The following is a 23,190-nucleotide window of genomic DNA, read 5'->3' on the forward strand; positions in this document are numbered from 1 at the left end:
TTTCTTGAGACTTTTCTGTGGGTCTACTAATGACAAAGTGGAACTGGCTTCCATGGTCACCTTTAAAAAAAAACACATACTTCCATAGTCAAAGTGTGATGACGTGAATGGGGAAAAAATAACTCTAATAATAACTATAATAATAACTAATAATAATAATTATGTACTTGATCACCTCAAAGCCCTTGTTCAGAATGGCCGCGGCTTCAACTGGAAAGAACTGAGGTGTTTTTTTTTTCTTTTTCTTTTCATTTTTCAACCTATGCCAACGTTATATATAAGTAAATATACCACTGTAACATTTGTTGAAATTAGTCATTTGAAGAGGTTTGTTAGTCACATTTAGATTAATCGTGATATTTATTTCCGTTTCTTAAGTCAACAGTGAGACTGAAATCACATTTGTTTGAATCTTTGACAGGGAATCAATCAGTGATTTTAAAATCCTTCTGGTCAAGCCTTAATTGACCTCAGAGACACTCACACACAATCGCCCTCCATGACTGCCAGACAACCCCGGAGTGTTGGATTGATTGACGAGTGCCAAGTTCAAAGCAAGGACGCCGGGATGATCTGCAAACAAACATATGTGTGAGCGGCAGTCCAAAAGCGCTCAATCAAAAAGCACCACCGCGGGGGTTTCGACACGATAGCCTCGCCGCAGCACTCGTGTTAAGGCGACAATTTTATTAATGATTGTCATGCGACAGCCAGAGAGGTCAGGCACCGAGGCAAGCATCACTTTGACAGCTTTGATGATGCTCAGCGTGTCTCTTCGTATTCACTACATCACTTTGAGAGCCTTTAAATGACGGGAATGTCACCAGGAACAAGGATGAGGCAACCGATTGCTCATGCGAGGTAAAATGTTGACCTCAGGAGTCCACAGCGAAACTCCCAAACCTTTACTTGGAAAAGGTCGTTTGGAAATAACCTTGCCTAATGAGCCGCATGCTGCTTCACCAAGACAGAATCTATTCTTTAAAAGTACAGTGGGATATGACTGTAATTGTGTTGCGCTCCCACAGCGACACTCACACAGAAAAACGACAATACCAGCAGACAGTTACACAAGACATTTGTCTCCTTGTTGGAAGTTATAAGCGGACTAACCCTTTTACTTGGGCAACACTTGTATGTATAGAGTGCTATATTTATTGTTTTATTTACTTTTTTTTTTTTGAAGCTGTGGGTACAAATGTAAACAATTTGTTTAGCTCGGGATTAGCATTACTGCTAAGTTAAATTTCATTAATTCTATGTGTTTGTTAAGTGCAAAGCTGAAGGATGAAACATTGACAAGCTAATCGCTAACTACTGTGCACTAAGCAGGTTTTAAACAACCTGCTAATAGGTCGCCCCCTACAGGCCTGGAGTACAAACAATAACAAAGCAAGTCTAAAAAGTACCAACATGATTACCGTCCCACTTTGATTACCCATCATTTGAATGAATTTGCCTAAATGAACGAATGTGTTAGACAATTTGCTAATTGTTCATTAACCTCCCAGAAAGTTATGGGGTCATTATACGCCGCTTCTTCTTTCTTTTTTTCCACCTGCAGCTTGACTGGCAATCGTGCCGCGAAAAATACGGCAATTAAAAAAAGCATCACGTCTCCAGCCCTTGAAGTAGGTCGCGGCTAATTGCGTCTTTGCGGGGAACACGTGGCGGCTGAAATCAGACACAAAAAGGTAACATTTCACTCTCGTGTTCAATACAACTCATTTGATTCTGTTATTAAAAAAGTTAAGCGGTGTTCATTTTCTCGGCCACTTCTTCTTGTATTACACTTTATCCATTTTTTTTTACGTGTAATAAAAGCCGGCGGCTAATAGGGTTTCGCATGATGAAATTACAGCAGTTATGGCGGCGCTTCATAACGAGTTTATTCAGGTGTGTTAGAGAAAATGATTGTGTCTTTGTTGAAATCTGATTATCCGATAAGACGGCCTTTAACTACATTTTTCACAAATCACAGACATCTCAAGAAGATGTTTTGTAGATATTACTTCTTTTTTTCATCTCCAAATGGCATTTTCGTCTTAAGACTGAATTCACACAATTCTTTCACTTCAATTTCTTTGGCTGATTTTGACCACGTAGCTACTTGGAGGAGGTAACAAATGGACCATTTGTCCATTTGTAACATTTTACCCTTCTAAAATGTTCTTTCTGTGACTCACTACTTAGCCTTTGTCTCGTACACTTTATGTAACTGTAAACAATTGTATGATTGTGATTTCGTTTAAATGTTTATGTTGTCTTTATCAACTCATAGTAATGTTACTTTCTTGAACAATTCCATCTTCAATCAACTTTTAATGAGTGCGAATTGATAACCAATAAGTCTGTGGAGTCAATTTGCGACATTCTCTCAATTAGCATAAAACTTGCATGCTGTTAGCCCAGCGCGACGTAGCCACCGTCATAATGAATTGTTTACACTAATCACAAATGACGTTTCAAATATTGATGAGCTGCGTTCACTGTAATTTCCATTCAGCGCGGTAGTCGCGGCAGTGATGAATAATGCATTTCATCAATTGACTTTTCTTTTTTTTTGTGTCGTGTTCAAACAAACGTTTTGAGTTACGGTTCGACGCTGCGAAGCGGCAGCCCAGCGGCGGCTCTGACGTGACGGCTAATTAGCGCCTTGTTTATAACAGGCAGCTGCTTTTTCATACTGTCGCACAACAAAACAGATGATATACAATGCTGTTCAAAAGTTTGTGAACCTCTTGAGCTATTTCGTTTTTTTCAGTTGTTTCAACCTGATTTTGTTGTTCAATCTGAACCATTACATTTTATTTGAAATGACAGGGCTAGGTTTATCAATTCAATGCCTTGTTCTTTTTTTTTTTTTTTTTTTTTTTTTTTAAATCAATTGTGTAGTCAAAACTAAAATAAGAGTTTTTGGTTAATTAATGTCGGTGCAAAAGTAAGTGAACCTCTCACTTAATAGGACATTGGTGACTTTTCAGTCTTTCACATCTACTTTGGGGGAGTTTTGCCACTCATCCTTGCAAAATGAACGATTGAACAATGAACAATGAAGCCAAAATGAACAATTGTAGACAGTTGAGAGGTTGGATGGCCGTCTAGCATAACCCTAACGTCTAGCATGCCCGCTTCAGGTCCCGCCACAGCATTTTGAAAGAATTTAAGTCCAAAATTTGACTGGCCACATCCAGAACATGAATCTTGTTGTTCTTCAGCCATTCCTTGGTTGGATTGCTGGAATGCTTTGGATTATTATCACATTGCATGATCTATCTTCTGCCAAGCTTTAACTTCACAAAGGTCGGCTTCAGGTTATGTTCCAGGATTTCACAATATTCATCTGAATTCATGATTCCCTGGACTATGTGGAGTTGGCCAGGTTTTGAGGATGAAAAGCCAGCCCAGAACTTAACATTCTCACCACCATTCTTCACTGTAGGATGAAGGTTCTTTTGCTGCTATGCGGTGCTGAATTTTCACCAAACGACTGTTTTAGTTCTGACCAAACTGTTCAATTTTGGACTCATCTGTCCACAGAAGGGACTTCCAAAATGCTTCAGGTTCCTCCAAGTGCTCTCTGGCAAACTTAATGGGCAGCTTTGATCTTTTTTATGAGCAGAGCCTTCTACCGAGCACGCCTTCCATGACAGCCTTGTTGATTGACATTTCTTCTAGTTGTTGAAGTATGCACATGTGTCCCAGATGCAGTAAAAGAGGTTCTGGAAATCCCTTGATGAGATGTTTGGGTTGTCTTTTACCTGAATTAACATTTTTCTTGTGGCTCTTCTCATATGTTAGAATGTCATCCACAATTAGGCAGGGTTGTACTCATGTTCACCGTTCTCTAGTTGCAGATGATTTGCTTCACAGTGGAATGATGAAGCTCAAATTTTTTTTTAGATGACTATAGCTTTCCACAGACAAATGAGCTGTCCACTTCCTGAGGTCCCCTGAGATTTCTCTTCCTCTCAGCTGACCTGTATGGGTTCACCTGGGTAAGGTTAACAAACTTTTGAGCAGTACTGTAATTGAGAAAGTTTGAGCCCAAATGCAAGTACAGGAAGCAGAATACATACAACAGCAGGGAACGGGAAACAAATCCAACATTATTAAGACAACATTCTAATTATACCTTAATATCACTAATAATACTACTTTTGTTCAGTCGAACTTGATCTGCTACATTTAGCCACTTTACCCAATTAGCTTTAATAAATAAGAAAAGAGGCAAATTAACAAAAGATAAATCGAAACAAAGCTAGCATTAGAAGGATAAGATGCTTAATTGTACCAAAATATCAGTATAGTGCGAGTAATTTATTTTACTAGAAATAGTTTGCCATTTGCCGCATAGCTTAATAATTAGCCTCTATAAATAACAGTTTTTCTTGGAATGTGAGTACAGTGAAACAAAGCAAATTCAGCAACTGAAGCTAAAAGGAACCAGACACACACTACTAGGTTTCTTGCTTAATGTTGTTAATAACTTTTATTAAAAATGTTGGGGGGGTTTTCAGTGTAACCTACTCTGCTACAAACTATTAGCCACTTAGCTCAACAATTAGCTTCACTAAAATAATAATAATAATAATAATAATAATAATAATAATAATAATAAAATAATAATAATAAAAAATAAAATAAAAAACGATGTGCTGGTACTTGGAAAGTGAGTACAGCGAAAACCAAAGCAACAGCTACTTAAGAGAAACTAGCATTAGCAGCTTCCCTAGCACTGTTGACTATGCTAACCTGGTGAACTTGTGAAAGAAGGATCTTACATTTAAAAGGTATGTATCGTTAATCATTTACTAATAGCTACTTATATAAACGTTATTGTTTTACTTAATGAGAAGAACCACAACAACTGGAGGTAAGCTAGCATGAGCAGTGTAAGATGCTATTTAAAAGTTGTTTCACCCTTAAATGAAAAATGAACTTGTGAAAAATCATTTTTCTTTGGTGTTAGATTAACAATTAGTCTTAGTTGATACTGTTACGTTTTAGTAAACAAACATAAAAGGGAAGAAAGTTCTAAAAACAATGAAATCGCTTGTTTGATCCTTCTTCTTTTTCTGTAAGCGGCCCTCACCGGAAAAAGTTTGACTGCCTATAATTACGCTACATTTTTCAGTTTAATTTATTCTACAGCAAAGTATTAGACAGTTAACTAACCAATTAGCTTTGATGTATTCAGTTTCTTGAGAGACTTTTCCATCATCAATCATTGCTTTTATTTTTTATTTTTTGTAAAAGTTGTCACAGCAGAGTCACGGCGCATCTTTTTAAGCGACTCCGACTGGCGCCATTATGCGAGGAAAGTCATCCTTTTAAATATGACATTTCCGCTACAGTGACAAGATCAACATTTGAATTATACGGCCATCCACTTGCCTTAAGTAAATTATTTTGAATTATGAGTCTGTAGGGGTGTTGGCACTTAAACCCTCTGCACTCTTCAGCTAATGTTGTGGTAAAATAACCCAAAAAAGAGACACAAATACTACTTGAGGTGTTATAATTCATTATTATTTCAATGATGAGGTCTGAAGGTGACTTCATTGCGTTACAGGTTATTGCCTCATATATCAAAAATGCAGGTGGCCTGGCTTTTTTTTGCGGCTGACTGTGAAACTGACTGCTCTCCACCAACCGGTAATTACTTTGCTGCGCTTGTGGAAAACAAGAAAAGGCGCCGTCAGTGGCTAATGTAGTGTTTTTCACCAATCAGCATAGTTTGATATGAATGTTATGACAGTTTTGCCACCATAACATTCTATGGCAGTTTTCATGTAAATAATAATTAAAAAAAAAAAAAATAATCAATTGGCATCCAATTTTGTGTTGTCCAGTAATTGGTGAAAAAAAAGAAAAAAAATTGTGATAAAAAAGATTCCTCCTGAAAGAAAGAATTGCAACAATTTCCTCCTATCTTTAAATCTACGCCGCAGATACTATAATTACTCTGCAGCAAAGGTGTTGTCATAGCTTCTTGCAAAAGTTTTAAAATGCTATGTTACGACTTTTTTTTTCTCTCCCTAACTATTTCAAGTTATGTGGAATTCGACAATGTTATCGACAATAATGCTAAACTGTTGTAATTACAGTACAAATTCAAATGATAAGTTTCGTGATTAAAAGGCACAATAACATGATCTAAATTGGCACATTTTTTGTCTAAATAATTGTACAGACGGTTCAACTTTTTGAAAGTCTAGAGTTTTGTGAAATAGGATGCTACCTCAATTGTCATATCTACTTATGGTATGACTAAAAGTTGTCTTGAGTTTTGCGGAAAATGACAAAACTGTTAGGTATCTTATTAATCAACAGTACAAATTATTTTAGGACTTTTCTTGAGTTTTGCAAAACAATGACACAAATAATTTCGGTAACTACTTATGGTACAACTTTATAATGCAACACAAAATTGACTGAATTGCTGTCGTAACAACTTATGGTACAACCACTGAAAAATGAAAAAAAAAAATTAGCTTAATTGTTGTAACTACTTATGAAACAACTTCATTTTGTAAATAAACGCCACAGTACTGGCTTAATTGTTGTCATAACTACTTATGATACACCTGTTGATATTAGGTCACTTCCTGTTGAAAATGGGTCACTTCCTGTTGATTCCAAGTCACTTCTGAGTCACCTCCTGTTGAAATAGGTCACTTCCTGTTGAAATCGGGTCACTTCCTGTTGAAATCAGATGACTTCCGGGTCACTTCCTGTTGATATCAGAAGTGCTAATGCTATCTTAACATTAGCGTGTTAAGACTATTGTTAGCAATGTTAATGCTATGTTAGCATGCTAATGTTAAGTTAACATGCTAATGCTAGCTTAGCATGATAATGCCTACGCAAAGTTAGCATGCTCATTCTAATGTTAAGTTAGCATGCTAGTGCTAATGCTAGCTTTTATTTTAATGTTTCAGCTTAGGCTAAAATGTTTATTGCTCTTGAAAAAAAATTGTGCACCTGCAATACTTAATATGAGCCATCAACAATGTGACTGGGCTCTTTTTTTCTTTGAGACAATGCCATGACGTCAATTTATTAACATGTTTATTGTGTTTATTATCTTGCCTTTGATCTCCTCATAGAAAATGTGTAATATTTTTGAAGCGCAACACACTTGTGTTGAGAAAATTAATAGCTTGTCCACCGCGGACGAGTCGCCCATTTAGTTTGAGTGATGGTGGCGCTTTCTTTTGTTTTATGCTTGTTTGTTTTCTACTTTGGACTTATGGCTGCTGTCATCACTGAGAAACGTATTTTTAACATCTTGTTCTGAAAGTATGTCAACAATATACATCACTGCGAAAACTTTACTGGCAATAAACCGGACGGATTCTTAAAGTTGCTCATGCATTTTGAGTTTGCGGCGTGGTATCGGCCATAAAAAAATGAATAAATAGATCGTTAAAAGTGTTACGTTTGGCTGCGGGTGGAGACGTTTTATCCTGTTGTGTTTTCACGATGATGTAGATGTCTGTGTTTGGTCATTAAAGTTTAAACGGGGCCGTTGTGACGACAGGCTCCATAGTGCATGATTCATCTGATGGTTTGTCTTTTAGTTGGCGGAAAATTGGCTCTGAGTGGGCTTAGATGCACGTGAGCTGCACTTAATAAACAGATTTCAACTTCACTGCTGTTGTCAGACGTGCGATAAATTATCCATTTTTTATTTGACACTCCATCAAATCTATAATTCACAATTTCCTTAAATTATCAAAGGATTTTTTTAAGCTTAAATCAATGGCAACATTTAAATCAAAGTAAAACTACTTCAAGAAAGATGGCTTGAATTTAATAATATTGGTTGGTTAAATTTTGCCAGTCCAATTTTTTGTAATTTTCTCAAGTTTATGAAAAACAACAAATGTTGATCAAATTGTTAGCGTAACTATGTAGTAAGGTTTGACTTGTTTGAACTGGCTTGAACATAACGTTGGCTAAATTGCTATTGGAAATACGCGTAATTAGTTACTTTTGTGATAGTTTTGTGAAAAATTACAACAATGTTGCTGTAACTACTTACAGTATGTCATAACTATTAATGGTACGGCATTTCTAAATTGTTGAGTTGTGTGTAAAATTGCAATTATATTTTGTTACATTATAGTTGTTGTAGTATTGTAGTAAATACTTGTTACAAATTTGAATTTTTTTTCTCGAAGTTTGCAAAAAGTGACTATTTAAAACTACTTATGTATGACATTTGTATCCACCTGTAGTTTAAAAAATAAGCAGAAGTAGCTATGAATGTAAAATGAAATGCTTCTTTTCATTATTTTTTTTCCTTCTGCCTAGATTTTAGCGACCATATGGCAATCATTTAGCTTAATCATTTTCTGTAGCTATTTAGAGTATGACCTTTTCGTATTGTTTTGTGTTTTGCGAAAAATGACACAATAGTGTTGGCTAAAATGCTGTAACTTTTTATGGATCTACATTTTGAAATTGTCTTGATTTTTTTTAGTTTTATTTGTATTTTTTTTAGGAAAACAATTATTTTAGTTAAACTGCTCTTAGCTACTTCTTATGTTTAAAATGATATATTAGGTTTATATAACATAAAATACCATTAAATTGTTTTTGTAATGGAGGTTTTTTTTTTTTGTGGATAAACGATAAAAAAAAAATAAAAAAAATCTTAAGTTGTTGCACCGACACTACTAGTTTTTTTTTTTTTTTTTTTTTTTTTTTTTAAATACCCATAAGTATTGTGTAAAATTTGCAAAAAATATTGGCTTACAAAATGACTTTTTTTTTTTTTTTTTCTGGTCTAGAGCTTTGCAAATAGCCTACTCTATACTGCTGGCAAATTAATTTCACCTACAAACTTTTTAAAAATTGTTTACAATTTACAAAAAAAAAAGGAATTTTGGAACTAACTAGTTCTAGCAAAGAGCCTCAATTGCAGCATTTTTTTTCTTATTAAGCAAGTCTCAGAAATTATAATCCTGTCAACGTGAACACTGCATACGACCAATTCTGATAAGGGCGATCATATAACGTCTATTCTATATTTTACCCCCCGACAGCCTTGACAAGTCTCGCTGATTCATGCAGAAAATTGTCAGCTTCCTCCCAGCTCCACTCCAGCCACTTTCTATCTGCTCCGTCCATCCCTTAACTGATACACACTTCAATCCCGCCGCAAACCACGGGCCTTTATCGCTCGGCAGTGGCGAGCTCTCTCGACATGAGAACCCGTGAAGATGCTCGGAGCCACGCGAGGGCCCCAGATAGCCGGACAGAACAGAATACATTACATTTTGAGAAAGGAAGGACGCTTCAAAGACAAAGTGGATAACTGGGTAATGTGAACCTCTGAAATGAAATGTTCAATGTTTTTTTTAGGTTTTTATCATAAGTATGCCTTACCGTAGCCTGACTAAGTCCCCAAAACTGTGAGATAAATGACCCATGTTTCCCTTTCCTATGGGCGTTTGTATCCAAGTAGCTCAAACTGCACTCTCAAATGGGCTGTTTCAGCAGATCGGTTTTATACGTCATTAACTCCACCCTTTTCGGTTTTACAAGTCACTAGCTCAGCGCAAACTCCACCCTGACAATTTTTAACCCCCCAAGCAGTGTAGCGTTATCACCTGCAGCCAATGATGGCTAAGCATGGCGTACTATCACGAATCATTTGAGTCGGGTGTGTTCGATCGAACCCAGGTTAAGAACCATTGGTCTAGATTTTTATTTTATTTTTTTGTAACTAGATTTTCGTAGAGTGTAGAAATATGTTGTAGGTTTTAAAAAACAAGTTCATGTCGGCCCCTTGGTCTGCACTATAATTTAACAGACCTCAACTTCTTCAGCCAGCAGCATGTGCGTGTGCCCCCTTAAACAGGTCAGAGCCAATCAGACAAATCCTCCAGCAGATTTGAAAGAATGTGTCACATCCACTTTTTAACGAGTAACTCTCGCCCCGCGCCCGGCGGACCTTAAATTGGCTGCAGATTAGATTAAATAAGCACTTGCACATTTGTTTTTTGACGCATGCTTGCGTGTGCATGTGTGTGCGTGAGAGCGTGTGTCTGACCGCACCGTGGCCCCTCGCGGTGCTATTTAATTTACACAACCGACCACATCTGCTGTCACGCACACCCTCACGCGCACAGTGCAGATGTACACCGACTTGACAAAACCTAACGGACCTTGGGGGCTCGACTCCTCAGGCTTTCAAGCACTGAAGCGCCAACAGTTCTTAAGTGCTAAAGTGCTAAAGCTACCAGACGACATAAACACCACCGGGTTACTTGTGCTGCTTTTTAATGTATGAATGTGGAATCTAAACTCGTACCTAATTGCAACCAAAAGCTGAGCCTAGTTCTAAACTTGACATCAAATCAGTCCTAGACCCAAGACAAACTTACATCTCGACAGATCTAACATGAACAAAATTATAGACCCTACACAGGCCAAACCTACAAAAACCTGGTTCTAGTCACACGGGTATAGGCCCAGTTCTAAACCTTACATCAGTCTTGTACTAAACCCTACATGAACCTGGTTTCAGATTCCAGACGAACCTACAGACCCTACATAAACGTCTCTTAACACCCCCCAAGAATTAATCCTAGACCTTAAACACACCTAGTCCTGAACATATTTGCAGACCCTGCTATACCTTATTTCGAACTGGTTGCCAGCAGGGCACACGGAGACGAAAAACCATCCACGCACACAAGCACACCTAGAGACAATTGGGAGCCCCCAATCAACCTGCCAAGCATGTCTTTGGAACGTGGGAGGAGACCGGAGTAGACGGAGAAGACCCACATAGGCAGGGGGAGAACATGCAAACTCCACCCAGGAAGGCCGGAGCCTGGACTCGAACCGGAGTCCTCAGAACTGGGAGGCGGACGTGCTAACCAGTCTTCCACCGTGCCGCCGCTGAGATAATCCATCCCACCTATTTGGAGGGCGGTAGGATCTGGGGACTCAGACAACCCCCCCTAAATAAAACAAAACTGCACCTTTCAGGCCCCGTTCACATGAAAGCCCGTTTCATTGTATTCACACAAGTTCCTTACCGTTTGGGCAGTTCGTCCACATGATCACTTTTTCAAAACGCACCCTGTACATTCCAATGTGGACAGTGGACACCATAGTAGGATAGATACTTCTCCCGTGACTACAATGGCGGATAGCCGTGTCTTCCTCGTTTTGCGCAACCTCCTTAGCTTGTTTATGCTTTGACAGCAAAATGTTTTGCGTGTTGTACTTGAATCACCCGTCATTGTCACTTCTCGTGTGTGTTGTGTTCGTCTCACTGATGTGTTTATATATTACTGGATAGCCGTTATCCCGTGCAAGCCTTTGAAGCGACTGGGCAGCCATCTTAATCCTCCCATCTCACAAGCAGACTGTTTAAACTAGTTTGAAGACCCCCTTTTCTTTTATTACTCAGTTGTTTCCACCAAGTACTGTCTCAAATATTCTCTAATTTCGGGACTATAAATGTATAGGATCGTATGCCGAGAAACGTTACTTGGGAGGAATAATATGGTGGCCTCTGAGCTTCAAAACCGGCTATACAGATCAGTGGTTCGTCTTCTTCGCTGATTCTTCTACGCTTTCCGTTAACTCCCCATGGCAGCGCTACAGCGCCACTCCACACTTGGCATATATATTACAGCCGTTAAACGTCCTAGGCGTCTTCTTTTGGAGACTCGCATGTCTTGAGACGGGTCTGTCTGTACAAGAGTTGTTTGAGCAACGAAGCCCGCTTTGATATGACACACCTGTGAGGCGATCGAGATTATCTCGGCAAAGGAGAAGTGCTCACTATAGATTCATTCATTCGACTAGTTCTAAACCTTGCATAAATCTACCTCCAAACCCTACACGAACCTCGTGTTAGACCCTAAATAAATTTCTCTAAACCTGACGTAAAATGAGCTCTTGACACTACACAAATTTAGCTGTTTAGTTGTAGACCCGACAGCACCATTTTCTAAACCCTGCATAAACCTAGTTTGAAGGACTATGCGGACAGAGACCTGCACCCTACACGGTAATAGACCTTTGCCCTATATGAAGGTAGTTTTAAACCTGTAAATTTAAATGTAATGAAATCTCGACACATACATAAACTTAGTTCCGACCCTATGGTGAACCTAGTTTAAAATCTATATTAACCTAGTCCTAGATCTCTCAGGGGCATAGTATTAGGCCCAACAAATATCGAGTTCTAAACCCTACATGAACCTATTTGTAAACCTTAAAGAAACCTCATTCTTGACCCTACATGAACATAGCTCTAGCGCACTAGGCACTGGATTGATTCTTTTTTTTAATGATTATTTTGAATATTTTCTCACATTGCAAAGATTTGGCGACTGCTGGCTGACTGACAATAGCTTTGAGTGTGGAAAAACCCTGAGAAGAAGAAAAGAGCCACCAGCTGAGCCCATAACGTGACACTTGAAAGGAGGAAAGAAAGAGACTTAAAAAAAAACAACAATTCTGCCTTCTAACATCAAAGAACAACCATGCCCAAAACTATTTGAAGTTCAGTTTCGCTAAATGGCTAACGGGAATGCACATTTCATATGTGGATTGCAGCAAAGTCACCAGTCTCATTGCTTCCAGTTTATTTTGAAGGGGAGTGGTGTGATGTCACACTCACTTACTACATATGCAGTAAACTTTCCTCCTTATAATTCCTCAGCATCGCCAAACTCTCATTTCTTCTCATGCTGTGAGTTTCTATTTCCTTACTCTCCTGCAGCAGTGTTATTTTTTTTTCAATAATAAAAAAAAATATTTGACTATGATGCAATGCAGCGTCTTTTTCAGCAAGGCAGGTAAACACGCTGGGAAGGGACGTCGGGGTTGTTGGAGCGGGGGCAGTACTAGCCTCGGGGTACGATGTTCCGGCTGCTGCTATAACCAACTCGCCTGCCTCGATAATGCTACAGGTGGTCCTTATTCATGTGGTGACAAAATTTACATACAAAGCAGAGGTGGGAGTCAATCAGAAGTAAGCCTCAAGTCTTAACCTTTAAGTTTCAAGTCCCAAGATACCGTGGCAAAAATCAAATGTTACTTCTTAATGAAGATACAAAGTGTTCGCATACACCCCAGAAGCTTAATTTCTTAAGGTCTTTAAACACACTTTTGAAATAATAAAAACACTATTAAATGCATGTAATTTATTGAGTGAGAGCAAGAATATTACCAGATCAAACCGTACAATTATTATTATTTTTTTTTATGCAAGAGCCCTTCTGACATGAAGTGGTGGCTTAAATCAATGGCAGTTATTTAATAAAATGGCCAGCAGGTGGCAGCAGAGTATAAGAGATCAGCCAGGGCCATGTTGCAACGAGCTCTTTTGGTCAATGTTTTCACCAGGAATGTGAATATTGATGAAAATTAGCTGTATTCTAATGCTAATTGCTGCAAAATAGAAACAGATAATATATAGATATATAGATTATAGCAATAGAACACAATATTCTGTGGGCCGTGCAAAATCAGTCAAAATCCAGAAAAACAGCCGGGAGTGAAGGGGGTTGCTTCAGTGAAAATGGCTGCGAGTGAATGAGTTAAGTAGGCGTAAAAAGCAGGATTAAAGACGATTTGACATTTAGTAACCTTCAGCAAAAACAATGTTACGCAGAAATACTTCCTGTTTTCATTCTTCTTCTTTCAATGTAACAGAGAAAATGGCGCATGTTACATCCCATCTGTGGAAGTAGTCGCACTTGATTTGCTTTAACGGGACGCGTAAATAATGCGGCGGGCCTTGGACTCTGCCACCCAGATGGGGGGGGGGGGGGGGGGGGAGTTAATTACAGCTGCACGGTGTCAAACGCGTGTTTAAAATCTGCCCAGTGCCAAGGAAGCCTCTGACAGGTGCCGGGCCGACCACGGGGGAGTTCTCCCCTCTGATTCCGAGCTGTCGTGATGCATCCGCGCCTGCTCTCTCTTTTTCCTCTCCGCGAGTGGCCGTCCGGGGACTTCAGGGCAGAGAGTGATGGAAAAGATGCAGGGAGTCCTTTGCCCTGCGCGGTTGTAGTTTCTTGATGCGTATGCGCCCGGTGGGGGAAAGAGAAGCAGCAACAACAACAACAACAACTGCTGGGTTTTCCTGAGCTGGCTCCTGGATCGCATTCTGAGCACGTTCCGCGGCCTTTCAATAATGCAAGTGGAGTCCAAATAAATATGGACTTGGCTGGACAGCAAACCTCCGCCAAGGCTTCTGTTAAAGCCTCGTTTATTGTGTATCAATTAGCAGTTGTTAACATTTATCAGTGCTATACAGATAAAGCTTACTTACTTACAGTACAAAACACAACAGGTAATTTTTTCACAAAACGAAGGTTGATGAGGTCTTCTTATTATAAGAGAACAACATTTCGGTGAGAAACATGCAGAACATAAAATACATGAAGTCAACCCTTTATGAGAAAAGTTGTCATTTCACAAGAAAATAGTTGAACAAGGACCGAATTAAAGAAGTCATAATTTGAGAGAACAAATTTGAATTATTAAGAGAATAAAGACATTTTACAAAAACAAACAAGCAAGAAAAGAGTTACATTGCTACGAAAATAAAAAAACGGAATATGAAAATAAATTGTATTTTACAAGAATAATTTCCATTTTTATTATGAGAATAATTACAATTCTTTGAGAAAAGAATCATCGTTTACCAAGAAAAATATTTGCATTAAGAGGAATAAAGATGAAAATAAAAATGTTGAAATTTTAAAAGAAAAAAAAGTTTAATACGTTGCCAAAAAAAAAGTCAGAAGTTTAATTTATACAAGTAATTTTATAGGGAAATGTAGTCTAAATTGTCTAAATTATTTATTTTATTATTATTTTTTTTTGTAATTTTACAAGATTCAAAATATTTTTATATAAAAAAAAAAAATAAAGTTTGTCAAACATTTTTATTTGTCATCTAGGGTGTAGCTTTGCCATTTTAGGCTTAGGATAACACATCTAAAATTAATTAAATCAATGAATCAACCTGTATATTCATTCAGGACTGACAAAAATACCGAAATAAATAAATGTACAGAATATTTTTGCTCCACTGGCCGAGAATCCGAAGCGCTCTCGTGGTCCAATTAACCTCCATCTTGACAGCAACCACCCAGTGTGTTATTTACGCGACGACATTTTCTAATTGTTATTTTCTTTGCTGTGACAGAGCAATCGCGCCTCCTCCGCCTCCTCCTTACTCTTTGCTGTCAGCTAATTGGCTTTTGCCGTAATGACCTGCTCGAGCGCTCGCTTATCGTGCGCGCCTCTTTAATATTGGGACGTCGGTGATGGAGTGGAAGGAATGGCACGTTGTCATCGGCTGCTAATTGAAGCGCCAAGTGCCAGCGTCTGAGTCACATATACAGTAGATACAGTGATACTAACATATATTCTGTTTATTTTTTATTTTCTTTCAATAAGTGATTTTAGGCACTTAGCTCCTGAGCCGTTTTGTGTTTGTCCCCTTGTCACTATCGCAATATAGAAAGAGGTCACCATCTGTTGCAGTTAATTAAATTTTAAATGTGAATGCTCACATTTTTTAACACGATCAGCCAACATGTTTTGCAGGGCTTGCGACACGTGTAAATTTTTCATGGCCGTGCTACATTGTCCCCTCTTGAAATGCTCATGGGCAACTTGGAATACTCCGAGTGGAGTTAGTGGGGAAACTTTAACTTTGACACAGCACTAATAAAGTTGTAAATGTATGAAACAAAAATCAAAAATGCGATTAATGTCCCACCAAAAATAATTGCTACACTACAGGAGATGTCACACTTTGTGCACCCTGGCTTCTTCATGTTCACTTTCCTCATGGTTTATAAACTTTAGCGCTGATAAACACATTTACGCCCAACAGACACACGTGCATGTTGAAATGCCGAAGTGCCGCCGCCACCGGCAGCGGTTTACGTCGCGCACGCCACCGCGCTGCCAACGCGGCCGTAATCCTTTTTCAAACATGTTGAACGTCCCATAAAAACGCTGACCTTTACAAGACAAGCCGATCGCTTGACATTTGCGATGACAAGAGCGCTTGTGTCACTTCGACGTTACGGGACGGGTTGTAAAAGAAAATCAATGTAGCGCGTACGGGAGGCGGCGGGGCTATGGACAACCTGGCAGGTAGACATAAAAATAAAAGAGGGAGAGGAGGAATAAGATGAGACAAGCTGTCCTTTCTGCCGGTCTTTTTTTATGATCATCTATCACACACCAGGGGGCGCTGTTTCAAATCGCAATCTTTCTTTGCTGTGATGATTTTTTTGCTTTAGACAATTAGCTGTATGTTTCCATAGCAACGCATGCAGACAGAAAATAGAACGATACTCACAGGCATATATTCTTTATCCTCCATGAAAAACAATGACTCATACTTAAGTTTAGCTTATTTTGTGGGGGAAAAAATACTGGAGTAGTAGAAGTTTTGCAACAAAATGTTGAAATATAAAAAAAAAATAGTTATAACTCGACATGGAAAAAAAAGTTTGATGATGAAAATTGTCATATTTTCATGAGGAAAAAAATTTAAACCAGAAAAAATGTCATTTTCCAGAAAAAAAACTAAAAAAAATTATAAGAAAAAAAGTTGATCTATTAAAAATAAAAAGCAAATTGAATCATTTACATGGGCTGCTAAAGCAAAGTAATATGGAATGTTAGGTTTAAATAAAATTTAAAAAATAATGTTATTTTGAGGGGAAAAAAGTGACAATTTTACAAGAAAAGTTGGATTATTGCCTTATTAGATTTGAAGAAAAAAGTTGAACAATTGCAAGAATAAATACCAAATTGTAGGAAAACCATCTGAATTATGAGAAATGTTCCAATTTTACTTGAAAAAATGTTTTTGAATTATTACAAACAAGCTGTAATTTTATGAAAAACAGTTACAAGAATGTAATTGGGTCATAATCTACAATCTATTTTTACTACAGAAAATAATAAAATAAAAAATAAATAATAAAAACTATAATATATAATATAATAATTAATGTAATAATTACTCATTATTATGCAGAAAGAATTGTAACGTTTTTCCCAGCTCATAATTGGCTAGCAAAAAAAAACTTAACCATTATTGGAATAATTGACAAGAAAAGAATTGAACAACAAGAAAAATAAAGGCACGGCTACGAAAAAAAAGTTGGAATTATTTAAAAAAAAATGTATTCGTATTGATGAGATTTTAAAGTTTCCTACTAGTCAGTACAAAGATATAACTAAAAAGCATGCTTTACATTTTGTACAAAGTTCTTAAATCCTTGCATAAAATCAATTTTTCACACGAAAATGTCAATTAGTGACCTCATCTTCAGATATGCTGTCGATTCTTCTTATTTTTACCGCAGAACGGAATTCCTGCATCGACTTTATCATCATTAAAAATCTACTTGACAAATTCTTGACTCTCTCTCGCCATCCATCCACTCCCCCATTAGTATGGAGGACCCCGCGTGTCATTAGCGGACAAGTGTAATCGCCTCAACCGTGAGGACATAACGCGTGATCTACTGCTCGTTTCGTCCACGTGCATGCGTGCGTGTGTGTGTGTGTGTGTGTGTGTGTGCGTATCCAACATAACCATTCTGCAGATTAGGAGTCCAAGTCATTACACAGCAGCTAAATTCCTTTCATGTCACTTGCCATAATAAAAAGGAAGTGTTCAAGTTCATACTGCAGCACCGGAATCAAATTTGTACCCGTGTTTTATACATATATATAGAGAGAGCAGAAGGAAAATTGGCATAGAGTATGTGAGGATTTGTAATTTTGGTTTGTGACAGAAATTTTGTATGTGGTCTGTCTGCAGGTTGTGTCGTTTCAAAGCCGATTCTCACCGAATGTGATGGAGGGCTGTCGAATAAACTGAGGATGACACCATTCAATTTGGAAGCAGATCGCTACGAGGTAAGGAAAAAACATGTTTGGTTGATCTAACATCGTATGCTGCCAGTCTTCTGTTAGAGGGACAGCGGTTTTTGTTTTGTTTTGTTTTGTATTTAAAAAAAATCTAATTCACTAAATTTGTTGGAGGGGTGCCTTTATATAAACAAGATTATGGATGACCAAAACTGCCAACATTCGAAATAACTAAATGACTAAATAAATAAATTAATGACTAAAAGTGAAAATAAAAATGAATATAAAAAAATATAATTCAAAAATTATATCTAATAAAATAAATATGAATTGAAATAAATCCGTTTTTATTTTCACTTTTAGTCATTTATTTATTTAGTCATTTATTTATTTACTTAGTCATTTATTTATTTAGTCATTTATTTATTTGAATTTTGGCAGTTTGGCAGACTAAATAAATAAATGAATGACTACATAAATAAATAAATGACTAAATAAATAAATAAATGACAAAAAGTGCAAATAAAAACTGATTTATTTCCATTTATATTTATTTTTTGGTATATAATTTTCGAATTATATTTTTTATATTCATATTCATTCATTCATTTACATTCATATTCACTTTTAGTCATTTATTTATTTATTTACTTAGTCATTTATTTATTTTGAATTATGGCAGTTTTGGTCCTCCATACAAGATGACGAGTTCAAAGTTTGGCCAGGTCAGTCTAAGTTCAAACTGAACCAAGGAGTTGAGCAGAATATTTTTAAAGCGGATTCTCACCAGGACAGACGCCAATAAATTTGTGAAGAGAACAAACATTTTTTTTTTACATTGCGTTCGAGTTTAGTATGTATTATTCCATTTTCTTCATGGCTGGAGTTTTCTCTTCCCATAAATCTATTTTGGTAGTCAGCGTGTATTCTCCCTCACATTTCCGCTTGGGTGCCTGCGAATCAAAGTATAATTCCAGCGGGCTCCCCCTGCTGAGGACCCCCCGCTGGCTGAACACCGCGCAACAAAGGCTAAGGTTAGCGGTTAGCTTTGGTGACACATCTCATTTCCGTTGGCGCTGCGAGACGTCTGCCGGGGTCGGAGGCTTTGCGGATGATTCGCGGCGACGCGCGTTGCTCACCTTCGGCCGAGTCGAAAAGACAGCTTCTTTATGGGGAAGACCGACGGAGGGTTCGGGTCCAACAAACATGGGGATTGGGCTTGATTTTTGCGCTCCGTCAAGTCGTCAACGCAAGACCTGTTCGGCCTCCAGTAGGAGACACAAAAAATCTTTTTCTACAGTTCTTTTATGATGGCGACAGAAGTTGGGTGGCAGCCTGTCAATCTCAAAACTAGACAAAAACAAATTCTGTGGATGAAAGTCTTTGAATCCTTGAAATATCAACTTTATAATGTAATATAACTTGAAAGAACAATTGAAAACAATAAGAAAGTGAAATAAGAATAGAATAAATTAAAATATTAACTGAAAAAAGAGTAAGAACAGATATTGACTGTTCCTGTCCGTTTTGGCCTGTTGGGGGCAGTGTGGTGCCGTGCATCCATGGTGTACGCACTTAAAAGTGAGTCCAGAAGAAAGTTGCAATCGAATTCTGTTAAAATAAATCATTTTTCACACATTAGGAATAATTTGTGTGTGGATTCTCGTTATTTGAAGGAAAAACACACAAGTTGAAGCTAGCTGTTAGCATGTGATAACATCCTGTTAGCGCTAGGCTAGCGATGTTTTAAAAATGAAGCATGTTTTCTTTTTAAATATACAGTGGACGTAATTCTTAACGTTGTGTATTCAGTTTTACAGTTAACTCCAACTGCGGTGTCAAGGACGCTTAGGGACAACAGAATAACATACACTACGCACTTGCTAGTTGCTAATGCTACACAAGTGCCGTGCATCCATGGCGTACACACTTAAAGTGAATACAGAAAAAAGTTGCAATTGAATTCTATTAAACTAACATTTTTTTCCACACATTGGGAAGAATTTGTGCCCTTTGTGTAGTGTTATCTCATCTGTGAGTGCGTGTTCCCACATTTGTGTGTGGATATTCGCTATTTGAAGAAAGAACACTCCCACAGTTGATGCTAACTTCCTGTTAGCATGTGATAACTTTCTGTTAGTGCTAGGTTAGCGATGTTTTGTATTTAAATATATTGTGGATGTAATCCTTAACGTTTTGTATTTAGTTTTACAGTTAACTCCAACTGTGGTATCAAGGATGCTTAGGGACAACAGAATAACATACGCCACGCACTTGCTAGTTGCTAATGCTACACAAGTGCCGTGCATCCATGGCGTACACACTTAAACTTATGTGTGTGGATATTTGTTATTTGAAGGAAAAACACTTCCCGAAGTTGATGCTAGCTTCTTGTTAGCATGTGATAACGTCCTGTTAGCGCTAGGCTAGCCATCTTTTAAAAAATGAAACATGTCTTGTATTTAAATATACAGTGGATGTTATTCTTAATGTTGTGTACGTAGTTTTACAGTTAACTCCAACTGTGGTGTCAAGGACACTTGGGGACAACAGAATAGCATACACTACGCACTTGCTAGTTGCTAATGCTACACAAGCAAAATGGTGCATTCAGGGTACTTTCACATCGTCGGAAACTTTGTTTTTCTTCGATAACGTTTTAAGGAGAAATAATCGGCCGATTATAATCGGTAGCCGATATTAATCGGTCGGTCCTTACTCAAAACCACCTCAAATCTATAATATTCCCCTTCTACTCTCACATGATTTGTATTCTGAATGCTTTACCTCTACCCTCATTTTGTATTCCATGTGGTGACCACCTGGAGTCTCATAATTGTTGTGATGTGGAAAAGCATCGTTGATTAATCTCGCCCCGGTCAGGGTTTTCCCTCGTTTTTATTTTATTTTTTTTAGTTTAGCAGGAGCCTAGGGGCCGTCATCGGCGTCCAAGCTGGAGACATTTTAAATAGGTCTGCCCCATTTATTTTGGTCACGGTGCTTTTGGCCGAGGTGTTACCTCGGGGGCTTTATATCTCCCGCATTTCACAGCGTGTGAGCTCAGCGCCAGGCGACGAGTCGTCTCTCCCGTCCCTGCACCGCCATCCGTCCTCTTTTTAAGGTTTAGTGCTATCATCTGAGGATTACTTGCCGTTGTGATACAGTACTTCCCACCGACCTGAACGTGGCTGGGACCAGAGCGGTTTCATTTTTGACAGTGGGAAGATCGTCCCTGAAGAACTCACCCCCACTAAATGTGGTTCAGATGATGTAATAGGGCCGCACTGGAAGAATATAGAACAAGTCTGCCAGGAGATTGAAGTCAAAAGTCTGAATATTATGAGAACAACATCTGCTGACAAAAATATGAATTTCTAAGAAAAAAATAGGACTTGATTCGGGCAACTTTGTGAAAAAAGGCACCATATTATGTGACTAAAGTAGTCATTTTATGAGAAAAGTGTTTTTTACTTCTTTCTTACTTTCTATTTAGTCTTATTTATCACTGGGTTTATGTTCCAGAATCATCAAAGTATAATACCAATATGTAAAATTGCATGTGAGCTACAGATATTATTTTTGTCAAGTAATAAAATATTACAAGAATTAATTCAGATTTTTATTTATTTTTTTATGGATCTCCTACCAAAAATCTGACTTTTCTTAGAAATAAAATGTGATTAAAAAAATTATTACAAAAATAAAATAATTTACAAAAAAAAAATAGTGATTTAAATTTCCAAATATAAAGTTTTAATTTTGAAAACGTGTGTAAATTGAATTAAGTGTTACTAGATAAGTCTTGTAAAATAATGAGAGTAAAGTTGTCATTTTTGCGAATGAAGTCTTTAGGATATGAAGTTGGAATTACGAAAACAATTTGAAAAAGACAAGACTTAATATTACCAGGTAACCTAATGTAATACAAAAAAAAATCATAATCAATAATAAGAACGTTTAAATCTGATATAAAGTCGAACCAATGAAGATGCTTAGAGAGTTTTTAATGGACAATAATCCGAATACGAGAAAAAATAAATAATAAATGCGTAGTCAGAATCGCCAAATATCAACTTTTTCTGTATATAAATATAAATGGGGCGCAGTGTCTTTCACTAGCTGGAAAACAAAACCAAAGCAAAGCAAAGCAAAGATGACGACAAGCGGCATATCTTCACTTTAAGTCAAGTCACTTTCTCTTCGGACTTATTATTATTATTATTTTGCTGGCTGCGGACCAGCTGACATTTACGCCTCTGCTCTCAAATGTGTGTATGTCTGTGAGTCCGTGAACTGGTGGGTAAAGTCAGCGGTAAATACGATTAAATCCAACAAACCGTCCTGACCTTTCAGCTACGCCCCCGTTTGGGAGCTGGAACATGATCACATTGAGTTTTTTTTTTATTATTTATTTATTTTTTATTTTTTGGTGCAGGGTGGTTGGGGTGTCAGGTTAAGGAAATGACAACATGAATTTATCTTTGGGGGTGGATCACCTGCATCCTCCGCTTTTGTTTTTGAGGCGAAAAAGGTCATTTTAATAGTCTGGATCCATGAAAAGTCTCATTAGAAGTTTAAAAGGGTTATCAAGTAAGACAGTTTCCTCTCTTCACATATTTTCAAATTTGCACAATTTCTACCCACAAAGCAAAAAATACAAAAACAAAACAAAAACCTATATATTCCCAATGACACATTCATCATAGCCGATTATCAATCCTATTTGGAAACTCAAAATATTAATTCAACTTGGGAACAAATTTCAATCTTCTAAAGATTCACATTTACTAGAAAATTTTTTTTTTTCATATTAATACTCCAAATTTTTCCATTCACAAATCACACATTCACAAGTCTACATTATTTACCTTTTTTTCTCCATTCATTCACTGATTCAAAAATTCACACTTACTAAACATTTTCACCATTAAAATACCCACAAAAATCCCTATTCTTTCCAAATGGTATTTTTTAACAAAATAAATTCATATTATTCCCATTTAAAATTTAAAAATTACACTCTTTCACATGCCAAATATTCAACATTTTCCCAACTAAAGTTTTCAACAAAATAAACGAGTAAAAATCCCTGTTCATTTTCAATGACACAGTCAATAAAACAGATGTACAACATTCCCATTCAAAATTCTAAATGTTAATCAAGTTCACCTTTGAAATTGTTTCACTCCAAATAAAACCTAAAAAAAAACATTCATCACATTCAATATTATTTCACATCAATTCTATCTTTCAATATAATTCCGTATTTTTCAATTGCATTCACAAACCAGACTA

At 37.3% G+C, this 23,190-nt stretch overlaps 1 protein-coding gene across 1 annotated transcript in view; it reads left to right on the forward strand.

Annotated features, from left to right (window-relative positions):
* Positions 1-1,660: 1,660 nt before the first annotated feature.
* sgcd (sarcoglycan, delta (dystrophin-associated glycoprotein)) overlaps positions 1,661-23,190 on the forward strand; it is a 233,126-nt gene continuing 211,596 nt past the window's right edge. The window contains exons 1-2 of the mRNA XM_077505373.1: positions 1,661-1,694; positions 17,846-17,943. The gene's annotated coding sequence lies outside the window, so the exon portion shown is untranslated. The remainder of the gene's footprint in view (positions 1,695-17,845; positions 17,944-23,190) is intronic.

This window comes from Festucalex cinctus, chromosome 18 (genome assembly GCF_051991245.1).
Source record: "Festucalex cinctus isolate MCC-2025b chromosome 18, RoL_Fcin_1.0, whole genome shotgun sequence".
Classification (NCBI taxonomy): Eukaryota; Metazoa; Chordata; class Actinopteri; order Syngnathiformes; family Syngnathidae; genus Festucalex; species Festucalex cinctus.